This window comes from Giraffa tippelskirchi, chromosome 1 (assembly GCF_054371585.1).
Source record: "Giraffa tippelskirchi isolate mGirTip1 chromosome 1, T2T-mGirTip1v1.2.pri, whole genome shotgun sequence".
NCBI lineage: Eukaryota > Metazoa > Chordata > Mammalia > Artiodactyla > Giraffidae > Giraffa > Giraffa tippelskirchi.
In genome coordinates, this window is record NC_137275.1 from 119,322,525 (window position 1) to 119,344,416 (window position 21,892).

The 21,892-nt window shown below is 39.3% G+C and overlaps 1 protein-coding gene and 2 long non-coding RNA genes across 4 annotated transcripts in view; 1 reads left to right on the top strand and 2 right to left on the bottom strand.

Moving 5' to 3' along the window:
- Nucleotides 1-21,314, bottom strand: part of LOC145507234 (uncharacterized) — a 32,579-nt gene extending 11,265 nt beyond the window's left edge. Inside the window, exon 1 of the long non-coding RNA XR_014054716.1 lies at nt 19,374-21,314. This is a non-coding gene — a long non-coding RNA (uncharacterized LOC145507234). The remainder of the gene's footprint in view (nt 1-19,373) is intronic.
- Nucleotides 1-21,892, bottom strand: part of SYNPO2 (synaptopodin 2) — a 196,172-nt gene that overhangs the window by 118,331 nt on the left and 55,949 nt on the right. The gene's annotated exons all lie outside the window — the stretch shown is intronic.
- Nucleotides 1-21,892, top strand: part of LOC145507229 (uncharacterized) — a 94,009-nt gene that overhangs the window by 26,640 nt on the left and 45,477 nt on the right. The gene's annotated exons all lie outside the window — the stretch shown is intronic.

The window sequence follows — 21,892 nt, forward strand, 5'->3', positions numbered from 1 at the left end:
CGCTAGGAAAGAATGGCCAGACAGTACAGAGGTCCCAGACGACCAGAAAGAGAGAGCCTAGGGCTCATGTTTCTTTTGTATCTCTCATGTTTCTTTGCACCAGATTTGTCCCAGGATAACTTCAAAAAATAGTTGAATTGAAATGAATGTTTATAGTGATCTTCTTAAAAAGCACATTGTCCGTGCCAGTAAACTTCCTCGAGGATGTTGGAAAAACTCAGGGGTAATCACCCACACATTTATTGTTTTAGGTAAGCACATGGGAAAAAGAGAAAGAAAGAAAGAAATCTGTTTTATTTTGTGCCAAGTTTTTACTATAAAAGTAACCATCAGTCTTCTTTTAATTCTTTATTCCCAAGGCACAAAGGACTAACATTTGAAACCTATTTAGCAAATTCTTTGGAACTTGTAGCAAACTTCCAAAGTTAGACTTAGGATTCAAACCTCCATGACTGGTCAGTGAAGTGAAAGAAATCGAAAGCAATGATTCAAGGAAATTTCTTTCCTCTGATGCCCTGGTATAGAAATGGGAAATATATCTTCACTCCTGGGGAAAATATATGTATTATCTTTTCACAGAAATAATAGATTTGATATTACCAATCACTTTATAGTCAATGCTTTTCAGCTTTATAGCCCTTTGAATAGAAATATATCATGAAGGATCAAAATATCATCTGTCTTACAATGTAAAAATTGTTAACTTAGAGAAACACATTTTAAATCAAAATAAAATTGAATGTATGACCTCAGAATGCAGGAACACAAGTCTTTTTTTTTTAAACCCCAGGTGTGACTCTTACTGGCTGGCAGGGTACTCTAGGTCTTACCCCTCAAAATCTCTAGGGAGAGCAATTAGGGGGAAAACTTCAACTTTTCTTCTAGTCATCCTGCTTCTAGAAGGGAAACAATGACTGAAGCAGTCTGTTTCCTGAGATGGTTGATGACTCCAAGAGGAGGCTTGAAGAATTTTCTATAGTTTCCCTTGGTTCACACACTGTGGCCAAGTTGTAAGGCAGAGCTATTCAGGAGCCTCATCTTCTCCACTGGAGATGGATTCAGTACTTGCAGTCTCATACTTCTGACCCTCTCTCGTCCATCTCCCACCTTCACTCCTACCAGCCACAGGATCCTAAGGGTTAGACAAAACTATATAAGACTGAGACTTGCTTGTCTAGGGCCTTACACCTTCCAAGCAAGTATAATATCAAATAAGTAATGAACCAGTCAATTAATTTGGTGTACAAAGTTAAAGAAAAGTATTTTATCAGAGGACTTAAAATAATATGACATGTATGAAAATCTTTGAGATTAAATTTCACTTGTACTTTCCTCTTGTTAACCACTCTCCACCCCACCACCATACACATACTGTCTGAGCCACGAGGAGAGCCCATACATATACCATGGAATTCTCCAGGCCAGAATACTGGAGTGGGTAGTGTTTCCCTTCTCCAGGGGATCTTCCCAACCCTGGAATCAAACCCAGGTCTCCCACATTTCAGGCAGATTCTTTACCAGCTGAGCTGGCAGGGAAGCCCAATCATACTGGAGTGGGTAGCATATCCCTTCTCCAGGGGATCTTCCTGACCTAGGAATTGAACCAGGGTCTCTTGAATTGCAGGTGGTTTCTTTACCAGATGAACTACTGGGGAAACCCCAAACACATACCACGTATATCCAAACCAGTACTCTGATCTGACTGGAATGGGTGAATTTAACTCAGACGACCACTATATCTACTACTGTGGGCAAGAATCACTTAGAAGAAATGGAGTAGCCATTATAGTCAACAAACGAGTCCGAAATGCAGTACTTGGATGCAATCTCAAAAACAACTGAATGATCTCTGTTTGTTTCCAAGGCAAACCATTCAATATCACCGTAATCCAAGTCTATGCCCCAACCAGTAACGCTGAAGCAGCTGAAGTTGAACGGTACTATGAAGACCTACAAGACATTTTAGAATTAACACCCAAAAAAGATGTCCTTTTCATCACAGGGGACTGGAATGCAAAAGAAGGAAGTCAAGAAAAACCTGGAGTAACAGGCAAATTTGGCCTTGGAGTAGAGAATGAAGCAGGGAAAAGGGTAATAGAGTTTTGCCAAGAGAATGCACTCATCATAGCAAACACCCTCTTCCAACAACACAAGAGAAGACTATACACATGGACATCACCAGATGGCCAACACTGAAATCAGATTGATTATATTCTTTGCAGCCAAAGATGGAGAAGCTCTATATAGTCAGCAAAAACAAGACCAGGAGCTGACTATGGCTCAGATCATGAGCACCTTACTGTCAAATTCAGACTTAAATTGAAGAAAGTGGGGAAAACCACTAGACCATTCAGGTATGACCGAAATCAAATCCCTTATGATTATACAGTGGAAGTGAGAAATAGATTTAAGGGACTAGATCTGATAGACAGAGTGCCTGATGAACTATGGATGGAGGTTCATGACATTGTACAGGAGACAGGGATCAAGACCATCCCTAAGAAAAAGAAATGCAAAAAGGCAAAATGACTGTATGAGGAGGGCTTAAAAATAGCTGTGAAAAGAAGAGAAGTGAAAAGCAAAGGAAAGATATAAAGATATAAAAGAAAATGAAAGATATAAGCATCTGAATGCAGAGTTCCAAAGAATAGCAGGAGAGCTAAGAGAGCCTTCCTCACTGATCAATGCAAAGAAATAGAGGAAAACCATAGAATGGGAAAGACTAGAGATCTCTTCAAGAAAATTAGAGATACCAAGGGAACATTTCATGCAAGATGGGCTCGATAAAGGACAGAAATGGTATGGACCTAACAGAAGCAGAAGATATTAAGAAGAGGTGGCAAGAATACACAGAAGATCTGTACAAAAAAAATCTTCATGACCCAGATAATCACAATGGTGTGATCACTCACCTAGAGCCAGACATCCTGGAATGTGAAGCCAAGTGGGCCTTAGGCAGCATCACTACGAACAAAGCTAGTGGGGTGATAGAATTCCAGTTGAGCTATTTCAAATCCTAAAAGATGATGCTGTGAAAGTGCTGCACTCAATATGCCAACAAATTTGGAAAAGTCAGCAGTGGCCACAGGACTGGAAAAGGTCAGTTTTAATTCCAGTCTCAAAGAAAGGCAATGCCAAAGAATGCTCAAACTACCACATAATTGCACTCATCTCACACGCTAGTAAAGTAATGCTCAAAATTCTCCAAGCCAGGCTTCAGCAATACGTGAACCGTGAACTTCCAGATGTTCAAGCTGGATTTAGAAAAGGCAGAGGAACCAGAGATCAAATTGTCAACATCTGTTGGATCATCGAAAAAGCAAGAGAGTTCCAGAAAAACATCTATTTTTTCTTTATTGACTATGCCAAAGCCTTTGACTGTGTGGATCACAATAAACTGTGGAAAATTCTGAAAGAGATGGGGATACCAGACCACCTGACCTGCCTCTTGAGAAACCTGTATGCAGGTCAAGAAGCAACAGTTAGAACTGGACATGGAACAACAGACTGGTTCCAAATAGGAAAAGGAGTACGTCAAGGTTGTATATTGTCACCCTGCTTATTTAACTTATATGCAGAGTGCATCATGAGAAACACTGGGCTGGAAGAAGCACAAGCTGGAATCAAGATTTCTGGGAGAAATATCAATAACCTCAGATATGCAGATGACACCACCCTTATGGCAGAAAGTGAAGAAGAACTAAAGAACCTCTTTATGAATGTGAAAGAAGAGAGTGAAAAAGTTGGCTTAAAGCTGAACATTGAGAAAACTAAGATCACGGCATCCGGTCCCATCACTTCATGGCAAATAGATGGGGAAACAGTGAAAACAGTGGCAGACTTTATTTTTGGGGGCTCCAACATCACTGCAGATGGTGACTGCAGCCATGAAATTTAAAAGATGCTTCCTCCTTGGAAGGAAAGTTATGACCAACCTAGACAGCATATTAAAAAGCAGAGACATTACCTTGTCAACAAAGGTCCATCTAGTCAAAGCTATGGTTTTTCCAGGGATCATGTATGGATTTGAGAGTTGGACTATAAAAAAAGCTGAGCACCAAAGAATTGATGCTTTTGAACTGTGGTGTTGGAGAAGACTCTTGAGAGTCCCTTGGACTGCATAGAGATCGAACCAGTCCATCCTAAAGGAGATCAGTCGTGGGTGTTCACTGGAAGGACTGACGGTGAAGCTAAAGTTCAATACCTTGGCCATATGATGCGAAGAGCTGACTCATTAGAAAAGACCCTGATTCTGGGAAAGATTGAGGGCCGAAGGAGAAGGGGACAACAGAGTATGAGATGATTGGATGGCAGCATGGACTAATGGACATGAGTTTGGGTGAATTCTGGGAGTCGGTGATGGACAGGGAAGCCTGGCGTGCTGCGGTTCATGGGGTCGCAAAGAGTCGGACACACTTGAGTGACTGAACTGAATGTCAACTGATGGAAACATAAGCAAATCACATTTTTTTTGAGATGCAAAAAGGATGAAAACAATGCCTACTACTCAAGAATGCTAAGAATAAGTTGAAAAGTGCCATGAAAAATTAAAGCAGAAAAATGGTCAAGGAATTGCTGAGGCTAAGAAACAATACACGACTTGCCAAAAGTCGAAAGTTCAGCAAGCAGCTCTTCGATGTGACTGCAGAATTAGCTCATCTCTGCATTGTGTTCACTACATAAGTGGAAGGGTATTTTGGCAAGAAAAGTGGCAGCAGATTCTTGGCTTTTCCCATCAGGCTCTGACAAGAGTGAGCAACCCTGGGATCCAGTGCAGGCTCTGTGACCTTTCCACGTAGTGACTGAAATAAGTCCTTGTCCCTTGCTGAGGCCCTCTCTCTCCATCTGCAGAATAGGAGCAATAATGAACACACTGACTCATTTGCAGGTTTGTTGTTAGGATACCATGTATTAGCAGATATGAAAGTGCTTTGAAAAAGTTTAAAGTTGCAAGTCATTTTATGTAGGAAAAGGTATCAGGATTGAGATTTTCTGACCCTACTCAGGCCTCGAAATCAACTGGGATGATCACCATCCTTTCCATTAGACCTCCTTATATAATAATTAGAGTAGCTACCATGTCTTTAGTGTCACATGAACAGAGTATTTAACAATAATCTTTGATACAGGGTTACTACTTCCATCTTCACAGATGACAAAAATGAAGTCCAGAGGGATTAATGGCTTTCCAAATCACAATTCTGATAAATGGAGGAGGTGGGGTTTGAATCCAGATCTGATTCCCAGGCACGTACTCGTTCAGAATGAAGACCAGAGAGACAAGAAACATGGCCTCCAGTAGCATGGGCGGGGGGGGGGGGGGGCGGGGGGTGCATTGATGGACCTCAGCCTACTTCTTTTCTTCACTAATTCCTGAGTCTTTCAGATCAGCAGCACCCACTAGGTCCCTGCCGTGGAAGATCACAGTGAACTTTGCTTAGGAGGAACGTACTGTGTTTATAGGGAATGGTTTTTCCAAATAAAGACCCCAGTTTAAAAAATCTATTACAGGGATAAAATTTGCCAGGACATTCTTAGAATCTATTGTGTAAGTGAGTTCATAAGCTTCTTATCACCATGTTCTCTTCCTGCATCTATTCTCCATGTACCTAAAGGAAAGGAACAAGATCACCCAAGCTCTATGGTTTAGAAACCTTTTCACTATACTGTGAGTTACACTTGCCTCCACCTCTCCCACTAAGTTTCCTCCCTATTGTTTTGTTACAAGTGTTCAGTAAGCATTATAGATTGACTGGCTATCTCAGAAAGAATTGATTTACCCAGTAAAGAATAATTCTTAGGTTGAAAAAATTAAAATAAGTTAAAATAATAAAGTTGTGACTACTTATATCTACACTGTGTAATGTGAATGTACCGGTTCAATGTGTTTCTCTATGTCCACATTCTCCTTTTCCTCTCTGCAACGCTTAGAAGTGTTGACAGCAATTTATGAACCACTTCCTCTCTTGGCATCCATAAGTTTTACACTATCCTGATACTCCACAGCCTCTACTTTAATAACTGCATCTACAAGGACTTTTCTTCTACTTCCTATTCCTCACACATGGACTTTACCTTAGGTTTTATCAGTCCCCTTCAAAATCAGTCTCCATCTATGAAGATGGCTTCTGAATCTCTTCATTTCCAGTTTGTATCTACTTTTCATTTGGATTCCATATAGTCTGTGTTTCCCAGGTTAAAAACCTTTGAAATAATCTTTGATGTTTCCACTTAAGTTTCCATAACAGTTTAGATAATTCCTCTTGATACTTCCTGAGAAATAGTCCTAGAAGGTATGCCCTATTTTTTACTTACTTAAAACTTATCTTTGAATTCCAGGCCCTCGTCTTAAAAAATGCACAAAGGTCTGAGTAAGGCCCTGTTTCCTTTTTCTTACCCCTTCTATTCTTGCACATGGTTGCCAGATTAATATTCCCCAAATACTTTTTTTTGCTTTCCCACTCTTGCTCTTGACCTCTTAAGACAGCTTTGCTTTATCTATGAAATGAAATAGAAATTCTTGACCTGATAGTCACATCCTTGTAACATCTGGATTTAAGCAACCTTTGGAAACAGATCTCCTATTTTTCTCTACTTTAACCTGTTGCTTTGGGTAGACTGGTCTTCCTGCTTCTCCCCTATAGTAATGCTTTGTACATTGGCTCAAACCCTTCCCCTCACCTAGAATGCCTTCTGTTCTCTGCTACTCTCATCCAATTCTTCCAGTTAAAAAGGCCCAGTTCTTCAGTTCCTCTCTTCCCAAGAAGCTTCTCCTTGTTACCTCAGCCCAGAGTAAAACAGGCAGGGGAAAAACATTCTCTAAATCTGCAGCTATCTCAACCTCAGAGCCCATGCACCAGTTAAGACACACTATTATGGGACACTCTGCAATTAAATGAGTTAATATGTATAAAATGCTGAGACAGTACCCAGCACATAATAAGTACTTTGTAAATCTTAGCTATTATTCTTTCTTTTATATTTCTCCATGTATACCTAAATATAGACAGATGTATACACTCATATCTATATCTACATCCATATATATAGACACATTATATCTGTACCTACATCTATATATATACATACACACACACTTTATATCTACATCTATATATCTGGAAAAATAGTTAATAAACTAACCAGTTAATTTGGGGAGTGTGGAAATGCCATCTATTTCAAGAATAGATATGTGTTTCTCTGTAGCTCAGTTTTCTGCCTGATTATGCCTCGAGTTCCTTCAGCCTCTCATTCTTTTCCTGGCTGCACATGAGTGTTCTTCTGAGACAGATAGGTGGCAGACTTAACATCAGTTAATTCTGTGACCAGAGTAGAAATGCTCATTTTCAGTTGAACATCTTTTCACATTTGAAGACATACACATTCCCTAGATGGCAATGATGAATCTATATGAAAGGGTGCTTTGTAATACAGTTTATGTTCGGTTTGGAAATAGGATCTAGGAAAGAGAGAGGGGAAAAAAATGGGAAAAAAGCCAAACCCCTGTTGAATGATGAAGACATTTAAGGCCCATCTGTAGGCAAACTGCCTATTTTTAAAACACCTTCTTTTGTTTTAAAGATGTGTACCGGTGTTGTAAAATATGATTCCGTGAAAATTTATGTACTTAAATCTTTTAAAAAACTGAATTAAAAGTGTGATTTTATAACATAACATAGTAAAACCTGTATGAGAAGAAGAGCATAAGTAGTTGGGGATGCTAAGGAGAAGTGATGGTTAGAGTCTGAGGGTAGGGCGATAGGTACCATGGAGACAGATGTGGCCATGTGTCAGGAAAGTGGAGATGGACAAGGGCCTGAGCAGGAATCATGGCCTTCTGGGAGGGGCGAGAGGATCTGCTCCACCTTTTGCCTTCTGATCCATGCTCACCAAGCCCAGAGAAGTCCAGTTTTGTTAGAGAAAAATTCACTGAAGAGGACCAAGAGAGGTCAGTACCTCAATTCTCCATGGAACTCATTAATACCCAATTTCATGCTGACTTATGGTCTTCACTTTGGTGCTATTTGGCAATCTATATTAATTCCTAGGCATCTATAATTAGCAGGGTGCTTTTGCAGTTACATGTGCAAATTACGAAAATTCTACTTGGCACACAGTGTTCAGAGCCTCATGGTGTGCACAATTATGAGCAATTTTTGATTTTCAGAAGGAATGGCTACAGATGGAGAAAGGTTGGGTCCAGCAGAGTTTCTCCTGGTCTAGTCTGAAGTTAATATCCTCTAACACTCATTTCTGAGAACTCTATGTCTTTAGTCATTAATTACTGTGTTCAAATAATCAATGAATAATGAGCAGCTATCCTGTCCCAATGAGAGGAATCCTCTGAAAGGAGAAGTACATGGTATTGTAGAACTTTAGAAAACCAGTTGTGTGCCCACTAAAAACTTCAAATTAGAATCAATGTAGGAAACTTGTTTCATTTTCTCTAAACTCTCAACATAGTTTGGATGAACCAGTTAAAATATTTTATCTGAAAATGAATAATGTGTTTAAACTCACATATGAAGATTTGAAAAGGGCTGTCTTCCTATCCCTTATTACACTTCCATTAAGTGAGGTTCCAAGGTCATTTCAGAATTATGCTAATAGAACTACAACCTTGTTTTCTTTCTTTTCACATTAGATTTTTCCCAGGGAGAGACTGAAGGACTTATTTAAAAGGAAACAATGTGGGCTTTGCAGGGTTCTGAGTTAGAATTCTGACTTTACTAGTTTCAATCTGATACGTATAACTTTGGGAAAATCACCCAACCTCTTTGAGCTTCAGTTTTCTCTTTTATAAAATTGAAATAATAATAATTCTTTTGAGAGTTGCTACAGGATTAGAAATAAAGCTTTACAAAGCACCCAGCCCAGTGCCTGACACATAAAGTGCTTTATAAATAGTATCTATTAGTATCACAATTTGGTAGAAAACTACCAAATTCTTCTTTGTTGGCCTTTATGTGGAATAATGAGGATGTGCCTAATTGTTCTATATGGCAAGATGAATTAAATACCTACCATCCAATGTGTTCAAGTAAAATACCAACAAAACAACTGAGTAGTAAGATTTAATTTAAAGATTGCTATTGTATTATTTCTAACATTTTCACCAATCTACAGTCTTACTGGAATGGAATTTGAGAACTGTATATAAAGTCAATGAGGTAATGCAGAATAGAATACATCATTTTAAGTAATTCAGACAGAACATCCCCTTTTCTAAACTGAAAAGTATGGTGTCAAATATTAATAAAAGAAAAAAGATAAAAAAGAGCTATTTTATAAATTCAATTCCAGAAGAAGGATGAAGTCCTGGTGAATTTATCTCTTTCTATTTAAAATGCCTGTTGCTCTGGTTAGGCATCTTGCATATCTTATCTGTAAGATTACTTCATAAGAATCCTCAAAGTGGTATAGGGGGATTTCCATCCCTACTTCTAATTTTTCCAGGGTAGGGAGGCAGGGACCTACTGTCTCTCCTTTGCCACTCCTCACTCACCCCTGGAGGAGGAGGAGGAGGAAGAGGAGGGCCTTGCCTGATTGGCTGAGACAGGCAAGAGGGACTGAGCAGGCTTAGCTCTCGTCAGACGTCAGACACCACCCACGACCCGCCACCCTGCTCCTCCCTGCTTGGGAGACCATTTACTCAGGATCTATTCTCAGCCAGTCTGTGTGATGAGTTTGGAAGAGTGGCTGGGAGTTCCCTGGTGGTCCATGGTTAGGACTCAGCACCTCCACTGCCGGGGCTGGGTTCACTCCTTGGTCCAGGAACTAAGATCCCACAAGCCATGCAGCACAGCCAAAAAAAAAAGTAACACACAGGTTACTCTCCCTTGTTGAGGTGAACTACTAAGAAGCTCATTATGGCCATACATCTTGGCCACATCCTCAAAATCAGCTTAATTTAGTTTTAAAAAATTTTTATATTTAAATCTACATCTGTTTCCTGGGTTTTGCGTCTCAGTTGTTTCCAATCTCAAGAATAGATGTAATTTGCATTTTATGATGAAAAGCCTCATGTTTGAGGAAGTAATATACATAGCTTGAGAATAGCTGAGTTAATGGCAGCCCTGGCCTACTTTACTATACAATCTAGCTTCTTTTCAGGATGCAACGTTGCCTTCTTTTTTTGAACAGTAAAAATAACATGACTAACTAATAAAAACTTCTGGTCCTATTTAGAAGCTATATATTTTCACCCTCGGGTCCCAACAAACTGGCCATCTCTTTGTGTAGCGGTACTGTCTGGTAACAGAATGTGTCTGCTCTGAACTTCCATCGTTACATACTGTCTCTGCACAAACCAACCACATAAAGAAATAAGACGGGAGACAGAATTAATTAGAGCACAACTTTGATGCAAATCGACCCAATTCTGAGTCCACACCTCCACCTGCCTCCTCTATCTAGTACTCTAGGAGGCAGCATTCTTCTGCCGTAATCATCTCAAGGCCTGACAGCTAGGGACCACCCTGATAATCCAGAACCCTCCAAAATTATTCAAGTATCCAATCCTAAACCTGCTCACCTTGCCTTGCCCATTCCCTCTCTGGAAATCACAATAAAGCCTTTTGCCCAAGCTCTCCCCTCTCTCTCCGCCTCCTAACCAACCCTGGTTCTTCCCTGTGTGTCCCTTCATGGTGTGGTGTGTTCCCTCCCCTTGGAAACTGTGAGTGACAAACCATCGTTGACCCTTGAACAATACGAGTTTGAACTGTGTGGGTTCACATATATGAGAACTTTCTTCAGCAGTAAATACAGCGACTACAAGATTCACGGTTGGTTGAATCCAAGAATGGGGAACCATGAACACAGAGGGCTGACTATAAGTTATACATGATTTCCTAATGCAAGGAAGGTTGGCGCCCCTAACTCCCACGTTGTTCAAGCATCAACTATAACTTTTTAGTGGCAATTATTAAGATATGGCCTCACCATATCTTAATAAAAACAAAATCCTGAGTACATTTTAAAACAAATTCGTACTCTTGAAAATAGCAAAAGAATACATACAACCAGAGATATTTTAATATCTTGTTATTTTTGTAGCTAATTATATTCTAAAGCTCTATTACTCTAAATTAATGAAGTAATAATTTTCTATAATTCTTTAGAAAAGTAGTATTATTCAGACAAGGATATGGAGGTTGTTTTCTATTGTGATTTCTTTTAATAAAATGATGTTTTCCAAACTTCATTACATGCATTTGACAGTAGTTTAGAGTAAAAGCAATTTGAAGTCACCTGGTTGCCTTACAGATTCAATGGAATTTTTCTGAAAGCTTCATGAAGATCAGAGTTATTTTCAATATAAAATAGTATGAAGCCATAATGAAAGAAAACTAGTTATAATTTCTGTGCATATTCTAGAGGAAGAATACAGGGTAGCATTACTAGATACTATATGTAAAAGCATCTAGCTAGGTGATCAACATGTAATAGAATTTTAAAATACTATTTTTTCCCCACCAATATCTACAACAGCACCCAAAAAGATTTGTGTTGCATTTTAGAAGGAAGTTGGAGTATTGAAAACTAATAGCAGCCTCCCAGAGTTAGGGCAGTATTTCTCAATCTTTTTTCATGATCATTTCCTAAGAGGTCTTTTTTCCTAATTGTCCCCATCCCCATTAAACGCTAATACTACAGATATACTACACACATGTGCATATGCTGTGGCCCTCTGATGGCCCACAAACCAGTATAACAGTTAAGACATATTTTTGCCCCCAGAGAAATAATTTTTACCCCCATGGGGGTAATCTTACTTTACTGATAACCAGTGAGAATACATGGTTAGAGTTACCAATGGTTCTTAACCCTGGCTACACACTAGAACTAACTGAAAGGGGTTTAATTACCAGGTCCCCATTTAGAGATTTTTTGTGTAATTCATCTGAGATGGGACCCAGGCTTTGTTATTTTAAAATTCTCTAGTGGATTAGGTCAAGAAAGATCCTTTACTGCTAATCAGAGAGGGGCAAGTCTAAGTGCTTATTCCATGCTTTAAGCCTGTGACAAGCTAACCAAGTAACATGACATGGTGTGTTTCTAATTTACCTTCATTGTAAATGGACATACATTAATTCTTTCATACTGTAATAAAAACTAGAATATTTATGTATATTTATATGACTGTCCCATGTATAATGAGGGGACAAATGTGGTGGAGAAAGAGGACGATGATCGTGATTCCAGGAACATGGTATTTGAAGGAGAAAATCCCCTCCTTTCATCTTGGGGCAGCAGAAGGGCATTATCTGGGGCAGGAGAACACTCAGTTTGCACTGTGACCAGGAGGGCCTGTTTTGGTAGAAGAGTAGTTTTCAAAGAGTGGTCCCTAGACCTTAGAACTTACTTAGAAATGCAAATTACTGGGCCTTATACCAGACCTACTGGATAAGAAATGTGGGGTGGGAGACAGTGATCTTTGGTTTACTAAGCCCACCAGGCTATCATGATACACTCTCGAGTCTGAGAACCACTGTGGTAAAACATGTTTCCTCAGCATTTTATGTCCCAGCTGCTTCTTTTCTTTTCTTGCTTTTATTCTTACTGCTGATTTTTTTCCTGTGCTTGATTAAATTTGTTCTTAATTTCGTTCCTATGAACCAAGATCTTAACAACCTGGATCATATTAGTGCAATCAGCAAACATTAAAAATTCCATCTTGCATAAACCATGGTTGGAAATAGTGTGACAGAGCTCTAAACCACTTTGAACTTCTCTTTGAACAAATTCTAGAGAGGGAAGAGAAAAAGTGTTGTTTTTGTTGTTGTTTTGCTTCCAGAGTTCACTAGCCAAAGAAGTTTCCTTTTGGACTATTACATTTAAACTTCTTTATGTTTTGCTGGAAATGCCAAACATAATCGAATCTCCCAAAACTAAGGTGACATTAAACAAAAAGCAATTTAGAGTATGGTAATAATGATATCTAGTCTCATTATTATTTAAATCATGCCGATTCCTAAGCTACACTGTCCGTCTAAAATTTAAACACACGCATACACACAGTGCTATGGGAGCACTATCCCACCAGAACTTAAAACATAGTCCATAGACTAGAATTAACCTGTTCCATTCCCTTAAGTTGCTTTAATTTTCCATGTAGTTCAAAATTTCCTTTTAACAAGGGAATAGATTTGAAAGCTGAAGTGGGATGATAACTTCTTCTGGGCCAGGCCTAATTAATAGAATGCTGATTCTACCCGTTTGGAGAGAGGAAGACAGTTAAAGACACAGAGAATAAGTGCCGAGTTTGAGGCAATAAACTTATTTCAGGTGGCTTTAATCAAACGTAAGAGACTGGAATGAAGGCTGTCCTCCTCCTCTACACTTTAAGAGGAACTTCTGCTTTAAAAAGGTTCGGGTTGTTGACATGAACATGCTAGGAAATAATATCGCATGGGAATCCAGGCATAAAAACAAAGCCCGTTTGCTGTGTAGCTTAAAGGGGAAGGCTGTAACACGCTACATGTCTCACTGCCCATAAAAGTAATACAGCTCTGCTTGTGACCTTATTGTTCAAATATACCTTGTGCCTGATGTAAACCATTTTCCCCATCTGGCTGAAAAGAGATAATACAGAGATGACAAAGAACTTTATCACTAGAGACTCTGAAGTTCATGGAATTCAGTCAGTCTGCCTAAAAATGAATTAAACTGCCTTGAAGCCAAGAAAAAATGTGATCTCTTGCAAAACTTGAAGCATTAGCAAAAAACTCATCTTGATAGAACAGAGATATTAAGAAGAGTGTTTGGTTAAAATTTTTAGTTTTAACTTCACAAAAGTAAGACAACTAATCAATACAGTTAAAAAAGTGGTCAACTTTAAGTGCTTGACCCAAAAATCTTAGCCTAAATATATTTCTTTTAACCATGCTCATTTTTACAGAAAAATAGAAAGCCTTTTATTGATTTCACTCTTAAAATACTCATGGCATTCTCTTAGCACTTTACCTGAGACATTTAGAAATGAGAACATGCTCAATTATGTTCTAATAGATTTGAAATGTTAGAGGAAATTATAGGGAGACTAATAAACCTTAATATAACTTTTTAGGATTTTACAACCTCCAACAATATTAATGAAGACAGGAGATGCACTGTACCAATTCTAATAAAGTTTGAAGAACACAAAAGGAATAACCAGTAACTGCCTTTGTTTTATAGTTAGAATGCAACAGAGAGTGAGCAAATGAAGTGGAGGCTCACATAGGAAAGCAGAGGCTAAACCAGGGGGTCTGATTGCCAGGGTGTGGAATCCTTTGAGAGCTGTTCTCTTCTTGTGTGACAGACTTCTAAAACTGGGTCACAGAAAGAATGGGATAGTCAGTGACCTCTCCTAATCATCTGTCACTTGTATTGAAAACAGCACAAGAGAAACTTTTCAGGGACAAAATGTTGACTATTTCAATTCCATATACGTAACACACGAATTCTGAAGTCATCATGTTCTAGAACTTCAGAAGTTAGGATCATTTGGGGCACATTATCTTGCTTTTTAATACCTGCATAGCAACTACCTTGGTTGTCATCACTTGGTTGCCAACATCTTTTATCTTAATACATATGAATAACACATCTTACTTTCTTGTCCCAAATAAGATGTGTCTCCTGCCTAAGATACACATAAAGTCGTTTGCAAGATATACTAGTATTTCAAATCTGTTTCTAATAGTTATTGACTCTTTTTTTCTTTTAATTGTTCACTTTTAGTTTTTAGAATTTCTTTTTTTCTTTCTTTAACTTATTCTGATTTGGAACAGCCAAGGCTTTTCTGTCATGGGTGAGCTGTTTCCTTTCAGTATTCTTTTAGAATAACACTATATATTGACATTTGGAACCTAGAATGATACATAGCAAAACATCTTTTATCAAAATTCTTTGTGTTCTTTGTACAGTTTTTAAACAAGATCCTTCTACAAAAAGTAATGGGTAGAAAATAAGAAATCAAAGAAATAACATGACTCAAATACAGTCAGGATACACTATTACAGAAACTTTTGGTAGGTGCAAATAATAACAGTTCACATTTATTTTGTGCTTACTACATGCTAGGCGCAGTATTAAGCATTGTACATTCATTGTCATTTAATAAACAGAAGTTCAAGGAGACAAGTACCATAACTGTACCTGCTTTAGAAAAAGCAAGAGAGTTCTAGAAAAACATCTACGTCTGCTTTATTGACTACGCCAAAGCCTTTGACTGTGTGGATCACAACACACTGTGGAAAATTCTGAAAGAGATGGGAATACCAGACCACCTGACCTGCCTCCTGAGAAATCTGTGTGCAGGTCAAGAAGCAACAGTTAGAACTGGACATGGAACAACAGACTGGTTTCAAATCAGGAAAGGAGTATGTCAAGGCTGCATATTGTCACCCTGCTTATTTAACTTATATGCAGAGTACATCATGTGAAATGCCGGGCTGGATGTAGCACAAGCTGGAATCAAGATTGCCAGGAGAAATATCAATAAACTCAGATATATAGATGATACCACCCTTATGGCAGAAAGCAAAGAAGAACTAAAGAGCCTCTTGATGAAAGCGAAAGAAGAGAATGAAAATTCTGGCTTGAAACTCAACATTCAAAAAACAGATCATGGCATCTGGTGTCATCACTTCATGGCAAATATTTGGGGACAAAATGAAAACGGTGACAGACTTTATTTTCTTGGGCTCCCAAATCACTGCAGATGGTGACTGCAGCCATGAAATTAAAAGACGCTTGCTCCTTGGAAGAAAAGCTACAACAAACCTAGACAATGTATTAGAAAGCAGAGACATTACTTTGCCAACTCCGTCCGTGGGATTTTCCAGGCAAGAGTACTGGAGTGGGGTGCCATTGCCTTCTCCCCATCTAGTCAAAGCTATGGTTTTTCCACTAGTCATGTATGGATATGAGAGTTGGACCATAGAGAAAGCTGAGCACTGAAGAGTTGATGCTTTTGCACTGTGGTGTTGGAGAAGACTCTTGAGAGTCTCTTGGACTGCAAGGAGATCAAACCAGTCAATCCTAAAAGAAATCAACCCTGAATATTCATTGGAAGGAATGAAGCTGAAGCTGAAGCTCCAATACTTTGGCCACCTGATGCAAAGAACTGACTCATTGGAAAAGACACTGATGCTGGGAAAGATTGAGGGCAGGAGGAGAAGGGGATGACAGAGGATGAAATGGTTGGATGGCATCACCAGCTCGATGGACATGAGTTTGAGCAAGCTCTGGGAGTTGGTGATGTACAGGAAAGACTGGTGTGCTGCAATCCATGGGGTCACAAAAAGTCAGACACAACTGAGCAACTGAACAGTCTGACTGATTCTGTGAAGGAACTGAAGTTTACAGAGGCCAATAACTAGTTCAAAGTCATATACCAGTTAAGGCAGGATGCAAACAAAACTCCTCCTGACTTGAGTACTTTATCACCACACTATCCTCTTTCCTGTCTATATAACCATAAATATCCCCTCAATGGTGTATATTTTTAATGTTAACTCTCAGCTAAACTCCACCATGGGCTTCCCAGGTGGCTCAATGATAAAGAATCCACCTGACAGTGCAGGAGACACAAGAGACACAGGTTCAATCCCTGGCTCAGAAAGATCCCCTAAAGAAGGGAATGGCAACCCACTCCAGTATTCTTGCCTGGAGAATCCCATGAACAGAGGAGCCTGGCTAGCTCTAGACCTCGGGGTTGCAAAGAGTCAGACACAATTGAGCACAGATTCCATTATGATTCATTTTTCAAGCATTGTCTACAATTGCCAGATCTACTGTACAAAGTCATTGAATCACCAAGTAAATCAATTATTTCCTTACCCAAGAACATTAGTTGTTAATATATGTCTCCTAAAAACCAAAATAAATATGAAAAACATAATGGGTAAAGCATAAAATTGTGTTATTATCATTTTTATTATCACAGTTGTTGTTGTTATTGTAGGTTGGTAAAACATGGCCTACATCATTGCCATAAAGTAAAACTTCTGATTTCAGTTTAGGACTTCCCAGGTGGTACAGTGGTAAAGAATCTGCCTGCCAATGCAGGAGACACAAGTTCTACCCCTGGGTCAGGAAGATCCCTTGGAGTAGGAAATGGCAGACCACTCCAGTATTCTTGCCTGGGAAATACCATGGACAGAGGAGTCTGGTGGGCTACAGTCCATGAGATCACAAAGAGTCAGACACGACTGAGCATGCACACACATACTTCAGTTTGAATCAGCATAAAAGTTAGTCATTTTTATGATTTCTTTCCTTCTACTAACTTTGGAGTTCTTCTGTTCTTTTTCTAGTTGCTTTAGGTGTAAAGTTAGGTTGTTTATTTGATGTTTCTCTTTTTTCTTGAGGTAGGCTTGTATTGCTATGAACCTTCTGCAAACTAGTACAACTACTATGGAGAACAGTGTGAAGATTCCTTAAAAAACTGGAAATAGAACTTCCATATGACACAGCAATCCCACTGCTGGGTATACACACCAAGGAAACCAGAAATGAAAGAGATACATGTACCCCAATGTTCATTGCAGCACTGTTTATAATAGCCAGGACATGGAAGCAGCCTAGATGCCCATCAGCAGATGAATGGATAAGGAAGCGGTGGTACATATACACAATGGAATATTACTCAGCCATTAAAAAGAATACATTTGAATCAGTTCTAATGAGGTGGATGAATCTGGAGCCTATTATACAGAGTGAAGTAAGCCAGAAAGAAAAACACCAATACAGTATACTAACACATATATATGGTATTTAGTCAACCGGTAAAGATAACCCTGTATGCGAGACATCAAAAGAGACACAGATAAATAGAACAGTATTATGGACTCTATGGGAGAGGACGAGGGTGGGATGATATGGGAGAATGGCCTGGAAGCATGTAAATTATCATATGTGAAACGAATCGCCAGTCCAGGTTCAATGCATGATACAGGGTGCTCGGGGCTGGTGCACCGGGATGACCCAGAGGGATGGGATGGGGAGGGAGGTGGAGGGGGGGTTCTGGAAGGGGAACACATGTACACCCATGGTGGATTCATGTCAATGTATGGCAAAACAAATACAATATTGTAAAGTTAAAAAATAGAAAATAAACTAATTAAAAAAAAAAAAAGAACTTCCATATGACCCAGCAATCCCACTGCTGGGTATACACACCAAGGAAACCAGAAATGAAAGAGACACATGTACCCCAATGTTCACTGCAGCACTGTTTACAATAGCCAGGACATGGAAGCAACCTAGATGTCCTTCGGCAGACGAATGGATAAGGAAGTTATGATACATATACACAGTGGAATATTACTCAGCTATAAAAAAAGAACACATTTCAGCCTGTTCTAATAAGGTGGATGAAACTGGAGCCTATTATACAGAGTGAAGTAAGTCAGAGAGAGAAACACCAATATAGTATATTAATGCATCTATATGGAATTTTAAAAGACAGTAATGACGACCCTATATGCAAGACAGCAAAAGAGAAGAGATGTAAACAACAGACTTTGGACTATGTGGGAGAAGGTGAGAGTGGGATGATTTGAGAGAATAGTACTGAAACATGTATATTACCACATGTAAAATAGAAGACCAATGCAAGTTCAATGCATGAAGCAGAGTACTCAAAGCTGATGCTCTGGGAAGGAGGGAGGTGGGAGGGAGGTTCAGGATGGGGGGACACTTGTGCACCCATGGCTGATTCATGTCGGGGTATGGGAAAAACCACCACAATATTGTAAAGTAATTAGCCTCCAAATAAAATAAATACATTAATTTTTTAAAAAAGTGATTAACTCAGCCTACTTTCAACTAACATATATCGCTGTTTGACTCGAGTTGCTATGCTTCTCCCAATAGGGCTATGTCCTTTTCCTTTATTTATTATGGGAAGGCATTGTTTTGTTTTCACTGTTACTGTTCAGTCCCTAAGTCATGTCCAACTTTTTGTGACCCCACGGTCTGCAGCACACCAGGCTTCCCTGTCCATCACCAGCTCCCAGAGCTTGCTCAAACTCATGTTCATCATGTTGGTGATGTCATCCAACCATCTCATCCTCTGTCATCCCCTTCTCCTCCTGCCCTCAATCTTTCCCAGCATCAGGGTCTTTTCTAATGAGTCAGCTCTTCGCATCAGATGGCCAAGGTATTGAACTTTAGCTTCACCTTCAGTCCTTCAATGAATATTCAGGACTGATTTCCTTTAGGATTGACTGGTTTGATCTCCTTGCAGTCCAATGGACTCTCAAGAGTCTTCTCCAGCATCAAAATGCAAAAGCATCAATTTTTCAGTGCTCAGCCTTCATTATGGTCCAACTCTCACATCCATACACAACTACTGGAAAAACTATAGCTTTGACTATACCAACCTTTGTCGGCAAAGTGATGTCTCTGCTTTTTTAATATGCTGTCTAGGTTTGTCATAGCTTTTCTTCCAAGGAGCAAGCGTCTTTTAATTTCATGGCTGCAGTCACAATCTGCAGTGATTTGGGAGCCCAAGAAAATAAAGTCTGTCATTGTTTCCATTTTGTCCCCACCTATTTGCTGTGAAGTGATGGGACTAGATGCCATGATCTTAGTTTTCTGAATGTTGAATTTTAAGCCAGCTTTTTCACTCTCCTCTTTCACCTTCATCAAGAGGCTCTTTAGTTCCTCTTTACTTTCTGCCATTAAACTGGTGTCATCTGCATATCCAAGGTTATTGATATTTCTCCTGGCAACCTTGATTACAGCTTTTGATCATTTAGCCTGGCAGTTCGCATGATGTACTCTGCATATAAGTTAAATAAGCAGAGTGACAATATACAGCCTTGATGTACTCCTTTCCCAATTTTGAACAGTCCATTGTCCCATGTCTGGGTCTATCCGTTGCTTTTTGACCTGCATACAGGTTTTGCAGAAGGCCAGAAAAGGTCAGTTTTCATTCCAACCACAAAGAAGGACAATGTCACGGAATGTTCAAATTACTGTACAATTGCATTCATTTACATGCTAGCAAGGTAATGCTCAAAATTCTTCAAACTAGGCTTCAACAGTACATGAACTTAAAACTTCCACATGTACAAGCTGGATTTAGAAAAGGCAGAGGAAGCAGAGGTCAAATTGCCAACATCCACTGGATCACAGAAAAAGCAAGGGAATTCCAGAAAAACATCTACTTCTGCTTCATTGACTACACCGAAGCCTTTGACTGTGTGGATCACAACAAACTCTTTTCACTGTAGATAGTCCAAAAAGATTAGAGGAGTTAGCTAAGTGACTGGGAGTTTGCTAACCATCTCAATTTACCTGGGACTAAGGGGTTTCCCATGAAGCAGGACTTTCAGTTTTAAAATCAGGACACTCTCAGCCAAACTGTGATCCATTGCTACTCTACTGGGAGCAGACTTTTATTACTTCTTCTATTATAACACTAACCTATCTCAAGTACATGAGACATACATTTGATTTGACACTGAAAAGCCATCCTAAATAAGGTCTATGTGGCCAATGTAAAGTGGACATCTGAGGAAAGAACTTAAATACCTTCTTGCCTAAAGTAGAAATTCCCAGATTTTGAAGTGTGGTACCTCAGCTTAAAAATTAAACTTTAACAGAGGACAGATTGGTGGTTGCTAGCAGTGGGAGTTGGAGGTGAACAAGAAAAGGGATAATTTGTACTGAAATACAAACTTCCAATTGTAAGATTAATAAGTTCTGGGGATGTAATGTACAGTATGGAGACTACGGTTAACAATACTGTATTCTATATTTAAAAGTAGCTAAGAGAATAGATCTTAAAAGTTCTCATCACAAGGGAAAAAAACTGGTAACTATGTGAGGTGATGGCTGTTACCTAAACTTACTGTGGTGATCATTTGCAATAAACACATATATCAGATCATTATCTTGTATCAGTCAGTTCAGCTCAGTCGCTCAGTTGTGTCCAGCTCTTTGCAACCCCATGGACTGCAGCACGCCAGGCCTCCCTGTCCATCACCAACTCCCGGAGATTACTCAAACTCATGTCCATTGAGTCAACCATCTCAGCCTCTGTCATCCCCTTCTCCTGCTTTCAATCTTTCCCAGCACCAGGGTCTTTTCAAATGAGTCAGTTCTTCGCATCAGGTAGCCAAAGTATTGGAGTTTCAGCTTCAACATCAGTCCTTCCAATGAACACTCAGGACTGATTTCCTTTAGGGTGGACTGGTTGAATCTCCTTGCAGTCCAAGGGACTCTCAAGAGTCTTCTTCAATACCACAGTTCAAAAGCATCAATTCTTCGGTGCTCAGCTTTCTTTATAGTCCAACTCTCATATCCATACACGACTACTGGAAAAACCATAGCCAGGTTGGTCATAACTTTCCTTTCAAGGAGTAAGCATCTTTTAATTTCATGGCTGCAGTCACCATCTGCAGTGATTTTGGAGCCCAAGAAAATAAAGTCTCTCACTGTTTCCATTACCTTAAACAAATACAACTATATATAATTGGGCTTCCCTGGTGGCTCAGCTGGTAAAAAATCTGCCTCCAATGCAGGAGACCTGGGTTTGATCCCTGGGTTGGGAAAATCCCCTAGAGAAGGGAACGGCTACCCAACTTGAGTCTTCTTACCTGGAGAATTACATGGACTGTATAGTCCATGAGGTTGCAAAGAGTTGGACATGACTGAGCAACTTTCACTTTTCTTTCATATATATATGTCATTTATATCTCAATAAAACTGGGGGAAAAATTTAAACTTTTACATATAAAAAGCACTGTAAGACCTGTCCTAAACATTCTCATACCGACATAAATTTGGTTGTGCACAAACCTGGCATTATTTCCACATATATCTGTAGCACTGAAATCAGTATGACTATTAGTTATGTTTTGCTAACACTCATACCTCAATATGAGCATTTCTC